The sequence below is a fragment of the Lygodium microphyllum genome, chromosome 9, assembly GCF_053477565.2.
Source record: "Lygodium microphyllum isolate KBCC chromosome 9, Lygodium_microphyllum_v1.1.10, whole genome shotgun sequence".
NCBI classification, from domain to species: Eukaryota; Viridiplantae; Streptophyta; class Polypodiopsida; order Schizaeales; family Lygodiaceae; genus Lygodium; species Lygodium microphyllum.
In genome coordinates this window covers 60,983,163-60,991,169 of record NC_141143.1, presented here as the reverse complement: position 1 = coordinate 60,991,169, position 8,007 = coordinate 60,983,163, and positions in this window count along the sequence as shown.

Below are 8,007 nucleotides of genomic sequence, written 5' to 3'. Positions count from 1 at the left end.
AATAGTCTAAAGCTCGAAGGTACAATGCTAAGGAAACATATGGTTTCATTATGGAACAAATGGTTTGCCATTTCGGTCCACCTAAAGAACTAGTGTCTGATCATGGGACACATTTTTTGAATAAAGTTATAGAAACCTTGCTCAAACTTTGAAAATTAAACATAGTAAGAATACCCCATATAATCCACAAGTGAATGGACTAGAAGAAAGCACCAACAAGAAGCTTGTGGGGATTTAATCCAAGATTATATTTGAGGGTAAGCATCACTGGGACAAGAAACTTCATGTGGCTATTTGGGCTTATAATATGATGCTTAAGAGAGCAACATGCCACACCCCATTTAAGTTGGTATATGGGGAAGAGTGTGTCTTGCCCTTGGAAATTGAGTTACCTACTGTGAGGTTTGTATTGAACCATTTTTTGGGGGAAGAGGAATCATTGCAAGAAAAGTTGACCTCCATAGCACACCTTGATGAGATTCAATTGCAGTTTTTGTTACATCAAGAGGTAGGCAAGAGAAGGATGAAAGCACTTCATGACCTTTGCACTAAAAGATATTATGATGCACATCACGAATTATTTCCTTGCAAGTTAGAACCCAAATTGGATAGCCCTTATAAGATCGTTTGCATAGGAAAGAATGGCTCTACAATCCTTTTAGAAAATTTGAAGGGGGTAGAGTTTAAAACTAAAGTAAACTTTAATAAGTTGAAGCCCAAATATGCATAGGGTTTGACATTGGACTTGGTACCTTTGTAGCTCTTCTGGGTTCCAACTTAAACTTGCAATAGTTGCCAAGGCAATCGAATGGATTGAATCATTCCTTATCTTGAACATCCATATTTAGAGCAACATTAGCACCAAGGTTGAGTGATCTAGTGGAGTAAGGGATATCAGATTACTGAGTGGCAAGACGGATCTTTTGTGTGGGATACTAGGGTCTACTACCACCATTGTCATAGGGTTATTATTAGCATCTCTATTGAGTTTAGTGAGAAAGGAGGGATTGTACCTATCATGCATCCTCTCTCTCAGCTCAACTTTAACTATCATAAGTACAGGTAGTCTGATTAGTATGGTGTGGCCTATCAATGAAGCATGGGTTTAAACTTTGTATTTTGACGAAGCTCCACGAGGGCCTGCCAAGCATGTGAGTGTTGGTGTGGTTATTAAAGACCCTCGACGTAGAGTTATTATGAAAATGGGAGTTTATTTAGGAATTAATTTTACTAATAATATGGCAAAATATAAGGCCTTAATCATGGGACTGGTGGTGTCTGCCATTTATTAGTGACAGACGACTCACATTTAGTGATCAATCAATTGAATGGGACTTATAGTATGAGGGATCCCATTCTGCAAATGTATCATCGTGTAGCCTTGGACTTACTGCAGATGTTTGAAACAATGACTTGTCAATTGGTTCCTCATCGATGGAAGCACTTTTATAGATTTTTTGGAAAATTATGCCTTGTTGAGGATGTATTTCTCAATTATAGTCTTGAGGGTTTGTTAAAATTGTGTGATCCTATTAGCCGAGGTGTGGGGACTACTTGTTGATGACATGTCTTGTTATGGCCGCTGATGGTTAGTATGGGTGAAGAGTCAGGTTGCGATTGACCATCGTCCTATGCTTTCATGGATACATAGGTTCATTAAATGATATATTCATAGGACACCCCTTGCCATTTAATCAAGGGGCCTAGCTAATAATTTGATGCATTTAGTATAGGGCCTAAGTGGTCCATCCCTTGGTTTTGTGCTATCTTTCATTCTGATTTTTATGAGTGACCAAGGGTTTATTTTTAGCCATGGGCTGCTAATTGGTGTGCTTTCTGGTTTTGTGTTTGCTAGGCCAAGCGTACCATTTCTTTTGCAGTGTATTGGTTGATTTTGTTAGGCCAAGAGGACCATGTATTTGTTTGGTGCAAGTGCAATTAATGTTTTTGTGTCTTAGTGTTGTACCAGACAAATTCGATGGAGTACTTGCAGCAAGCCTCTTGCTGCATCGAATCTTCTTGTGTCCACGTCCAGGTGATGCCCTTCCTTTATGGCTACTGCTATCTTCTTATCCTCCTTTGCTTTCTCTAGTTGTGAGAGAAGCTCTTTGATGTATTCATCATAGCTTATGGAAGGCGGCACGGCAATGGGGATGGAAGTGGTGGAGGCCTCTATCTTTTGCCTTTTGGGGTCTTGTCTCGACACAGTGTCCACAGTCTGCCGATCTCTTGGTTCCAATCACTAGGGTTCCATTGCTTACATTTGGGCCTGTCTCCTGTGCCTGGTCCACTAAGAACTACACCCACACCATGAGATTGTTGGCATCTACTTTGGGCATCGTGCTCTCAGTGGTTGTGGTAGCTGGGTTAGGTGGCATGAGCGGGTGAGATGGGATGAATCAAGCCCTTTCCCTTGCCTTTCGCCACCAATGGTGGTATGTTGTTTGGCACTTTGGCACTAGTTCCTGGGTATTCTTCCCAAAGAGGGCTCATGGCAACCAACTCCTCCTCCCTGGAGGGCTACTCTACTGACATGTGGATGGCCTTGGCTATGTCCTCATCTTCTCTCCTTCTGAGCTCTTCAACCTCTTCATCTTCCTTTCTCTTTCTCTCCCTTTGACCTTCTTGGACTCCTTTTTCACCTTGAGGAAGTCGTCTTATTCTTTATTCCTTCTCTCTTCTTCCACCTTCTTTTGGGGAGTCATCTCCTTCTTCTTCTTAGCCCCTCCTTGGTTGGATTGTGCCTCCTGCTCTCCTTCCTCACTCACAGTTCTCTTGCTTGATTGTTCTTGCTCGCAGAAAGGTGACTTGTCGGTCTTCCCAACTTGTTCTTCACTTCACACCTCTCCTACTACCTCTTGGATTATGATCATCAATGCCCCACCAAATCCTATGGTTGAGACCTTGGAGGATGACTTCTTCCTTGCCCTAGAGGTTGGAGACTCTCCTCTTGCTGGTCTTCCACATGTGACTAGTGCTTTTGCTGAGATTTTGATTCATCTTTCACACAAAGCCATTCAGGTTCACTTCATCAAGGGATTTGGATGCAATGCTTTCTAACATAGGTATGTTGATCCAACTCATTAGTGCATTGTACCTATGACTAGAGAACAAGGCATGCAGCATCTTTGCTTGTAGTTGGACTTCAAGATTTGGGATGTCGACGAGGCCGATACCATCATTGGTGTGGACTAGAATCTTATCCATTTCCAACATATTATACACATCCCTTTTGGCCCATCTCTCAACTTTGTTAGCTAGGCCCAACAATCTTTCCACCAACTCAGGGCTCAGCTTGACCTCCACCTGGAAAGTTTTCTCTTCTTGTCACATAGTTACAGTGCCATGATTCCTGTTGAAGGTTTGAAGGAATTCCGTGCACTTTTCTAATCCACGTCTTGCCCAAATTTCTCCAGGTACTTCTAGATATTGCATTTCTTCACTATTTGTTTTACGGCCTATTCTTCCCTGGCTACATCCTCCAAGTTCACGACATACCTAAACTTGAACTGGTTGAAGGCCCTTGTCTCTATACTGACATGCTATACTTAGCTTGTTCCTCTTCCAAGAAGAACATAAGTTTGTTGCTCTTCTCTTAACCTGCCATTGTGTGTCCTTGTCATAACACCACAGCTCATAGTTAGTTTTCTTAAGATAATTCCTTGCAGGAAGACGAGTAGAGAATGATTGTGTGCTTGTAGATGCATGAAATGCTTAAGTATAAAAAGAGAAATTTTCTTCAAGTAATCTGCACAATCCAATAAAAATCCATGATTTTTTTTTAAAGTATGTTTTTCCACCTTACCCCCTCCTTCCTAGGATTAGAGGGTGAAGGGTTAAGGGTAGTTAGTGCGCATTCACAATGTTGTACTTTTGTATAACCCAAGTATGGAAGTGCGGGTTATATTCCAAGTGGGCATGTCAGTCCATGTTGAAAGGTCGAATGCCAATGCATGTATGTTAGGGCATCCATTAAGAAGTCACTACATGCGATTCTGCTAGCAATATGTAGTTCCTCCTCAGTCATGATGCAGTCTAGGTAGGGATGGGTTAGGGATGGGTGAGTTCATGGTCATCTAAAGTCTGAGAGCAAGTGATGACTAAGACTGTGAATGAGGTAGGAGCCACATAAGTCAGATCATACTCTGATGTTTTAATTGCACCTCTTTGCTTTACGTTGGTCATGATGCAGTAGCCTCGCTATTCCCATTGGAGTTTGAGAGCATACCATTTATGCGAGAATGTAAAATCAGTGTTGGTTAGGGCTTTTAATGCTTCAATTTCCTGGGTCATGGTAGAGATTGTGTGTGTGTGAGAAGATGTGATGAGTCATTGTTTGCGCGCTTGCTTGCAAGAGATCTCATTGTCAATGAATTCTTCAACTACCATGGGAGCCTTAATGAATATGAATTCAGATTCCTCCCAGGATCAAGATAGCATGTATACTTCAATTGCTAAAAGCTCATCTAAAAACCTAAGTCTAATCTATTGTAGCCTTTAGCAAGCATGGTGAATGTAGCATCTAAGCATCGAATGCAAGTGATCAAGTCATCCCCCATATTCTCAGCTAAGTCTGAGGCCAAGATAAGGATAAATCATCACTTGTAAGAGGGTTTAAGGATGGCAAGAGGTTGGGGTTTGACTGGTCTAGAGAGTTCAACAGTTGATGGCTATGGCTTCTGTAGAGTTGGCATGGTCAATTCCGATTCTTGGGCACTGGGCATGGTTTGCAATTTTGTCATTGTGTTGTTAGATGCTTGTGAGGATCTTGAAACTCTAGAAGTGCTAGGTTGAGGGGTTTGGAGGCAGCAAGCTGCATGTTCGATGATAGACTTATTGAGGCTTTGCAAGCGTAATGGGTTTGGGCTTTATGGGCTTCATAGCTTGGCTTCAGCTCCTTAATTGTTGTGATGGATTGTTTAAACAAGTTTGAGGGTTGCACTTGAGTAGTGCCCTTGGTAATCTTGGCTCCTAGGTCTTGAGTATGAGTTTCTAGCATTGTAGCCTGCAAATTTTTAGGTGGCTTTCCTAAGTGTTTAGGTACCCACTTTAATTTTGTCTCATTGGCTTTCATTGCACTCTCAATCGCGTGTTGGCATTGAGGCTTGGTGGGTTGTGACAAGTCATGACCCCTCTCCATAGACTTGGTTGTAGGTTTCTCTATCAGTGGCTTTGCGGTTGGTGTGGCTGGGTTGCCCTTGCTGAAAGCTATCACTATGCGTACATTGCCAATGGCAAGGTGAATGCGCTGTGATTTGTAATCAACATTGCAATTTGTTTACTTCTTAAATGCGTGTCCTAACAGTAATTCCTTACTGGTATCTTTTGTGTTTGGCAACACATAAAAGACCATGGGTACGCCCTTAGACTTGATGGAGACTATGACTTTGCACTTTCCCAAAAGTGCATATGATTGACTCCCAAATGGACTAACCCATTCACCTTTATCAAACTCCACATGTCTTCTTTTCTCATATGTATAGACCTTTGTTGTCTCTTGAGCTTTTCCAATATTGTCCTTGCATTGCTTCATAAGAGCCTCCATCTTCTCTAACTCTTCACAAACATTAGGATTTACATAATCAAGAAACAATGCAGGAGAAACTTGAACCTTGTAACCATATAATGCTTCAAAAGGAGACATTTCAATACTCATATGATGAGTATTATTACAACAAAATTTTGCAAGATGAAGCCAATGGTCCATGCGCTTTGTGTGTCATGGCAAAAATGATGCAAATAAAATTCTAGTCATTTTTGACCCTTTCAGTTTGCCCATTCCTTTGTTTATGATAAGATGTACTATGAGTCAAAATAGTCCCCATGGAAGAGAACAAACTCCCCCAAAAGATATCGATAAACTTGGTATCACGATCAGACGCAATCTTCATTGTCATTCCATGAAGCTTAAAGACACATTCCATAAATTGATTAGCCGCTTGCTTTGCTATAAATTGAGCCTTTGTTGGAATGAAATGGGCTGGTTTATTCAACCGGTCTACCACCACAAAAATGCTATTCCACCCATGCTTAGTTATAGGCAATCCTGTTATGAAATCCATGCTAATATAAATCCACTTCCCATGAGGAATAAGTAGTGGCTGAAGCAAAACAACTGGGTAGAAGCGTGGAATCCTTATTTTCTTGACATGGAAGACAACTCATAACATAGTCTTTAACATCTCTCCAAATCCCTTTCCAATAAAAGCTCTTATGAATGTTATCAAATGCTTTGAACAAAGCAAATGTTCCTCCAAAGGTGAAGAGTGCATCTCTTGCAAAATGCGGTCTTTGAAAGATGATTGAGGAGTTAAGAAAACCCATCCTTGATACCATAAAAGACCATTATGCTACTTATAATTTGGATACTCTTCTCCTTTGCCATGCTGAAATTCCTTCATCATTTTGGATGCTTGCTCATCAAGCAAATACTCTTCTTCTTGAGTGCCATGGATTCAATCCTTATGCACACTTGAAATGGTAGAGATAGAACATGTCCACATTCTTGATAAGGCATCCGCCACCGCATTATCTTTTCTAGCCATATAAGATATCTCAAAGTCATATCCTTGAAGAGTAGCTAGCCATCTTCATTGCTTGGGAGACAAATTTGGTTGTGAAAGGAAGCATTTCAACACATGATGATTGCTTTTGACCTTGAAATGGTTGCTATAGATGTAATTATGCCACTTTTTAATAGCATGAAATATTGCTAACATCTCTTGCTCATAAACATGTAATTGACACTCCTTGTCATCAAGATTTCGGCTCTCATAAGCTATGACTCCATGGTCTTGACATAAAACAACCCCAATTCCTCTTCCACTAGCATATGCACAAATGATAAACTCCTTAGAGAAACACGAGCATACAAGGATAAGTGCTGAAATTAAGAGAGATTTCACTCATTGAAACTTTGATCGGCAATGGAGTTCCAAAAGAAAGCCTCCTTTTTGAGTCTATTCATCAATGGAGCTGCCACATGAGTATAACTCCTAATGAACCTCCTATAGAAGGATGATAATCTAAGGAATCCTCTCAAAGAGGTTGCATTTGTAGGAGTAGGCCATTCTTTGACACATTTTACCTTATTGGGATCCACTCTTATGCCTTGCTCTCCCACAACATGACCTAAGTATTCAACTTCATCTTCCATGAAAGAACACTTCGTCATCTTGGTAAAGAGTGTGTGTCTTTGTAATGTGTCAAAGACCTCTCGTATATGCTTGAAATGCTCATCCTTGGATTTGCTATATATTAGGATATCATCAAAGAAAACAAGGATCGTTTTAAACAAGAAGGGCTGCAATATTTTATTCATGAGAGCTTGAAAAGTAGCGAGGGCATTGTCCAAATGGCATAACCAAGAAGTGGTATAACTCTCTTTCATTCCTAAAAGCTATTTTAAACTCATCTACTTCCTTCATTTGAATTTGATGATAATCCAATCCAAGTCTATTTTGATGAATACTTTTGCATCTTTAAGCTCATCCAAAAGATCATCAATTTGGGGAATATGATACCTATTCTTGACCGTTGACTTGTTCAAATCTCGATAATCAATACACATGCGAAATGATCCATCCTTCTTCTTGACTAAGAGCACAGGAGAGGCAAATGGTGATTGACTTTGTTGAATTAAACCCATTTGCAACAATTCTTTGACTTTTCACTCCACTTCTACCCTTTCAAACTTAGACAAGCGATAGGGAGGTTTGTTGATGGGCTTTGTGTTGGTGGGCAACGAATCAATAAGATGGTCAACCTCTCGCTTTGGAGGTATATATGATGGTGGCTAAAATAAATCCTTGTATTCCTCTAGTAGCTCTTCCAATCTTGGATCCCTTTTCTTTGAAGAAGAAGATGGCTGATTTGATGATTGCTCTTCATCTATTTTTGCAAGAAAAAGAGTGAAAATGCATGACTTGGCATTGATTTCTTTTTGCAACTTCTTCATGGAGATGAGTTCTATCTGTTTGTAGTCTATGCATTTCAAATCTATGTGCT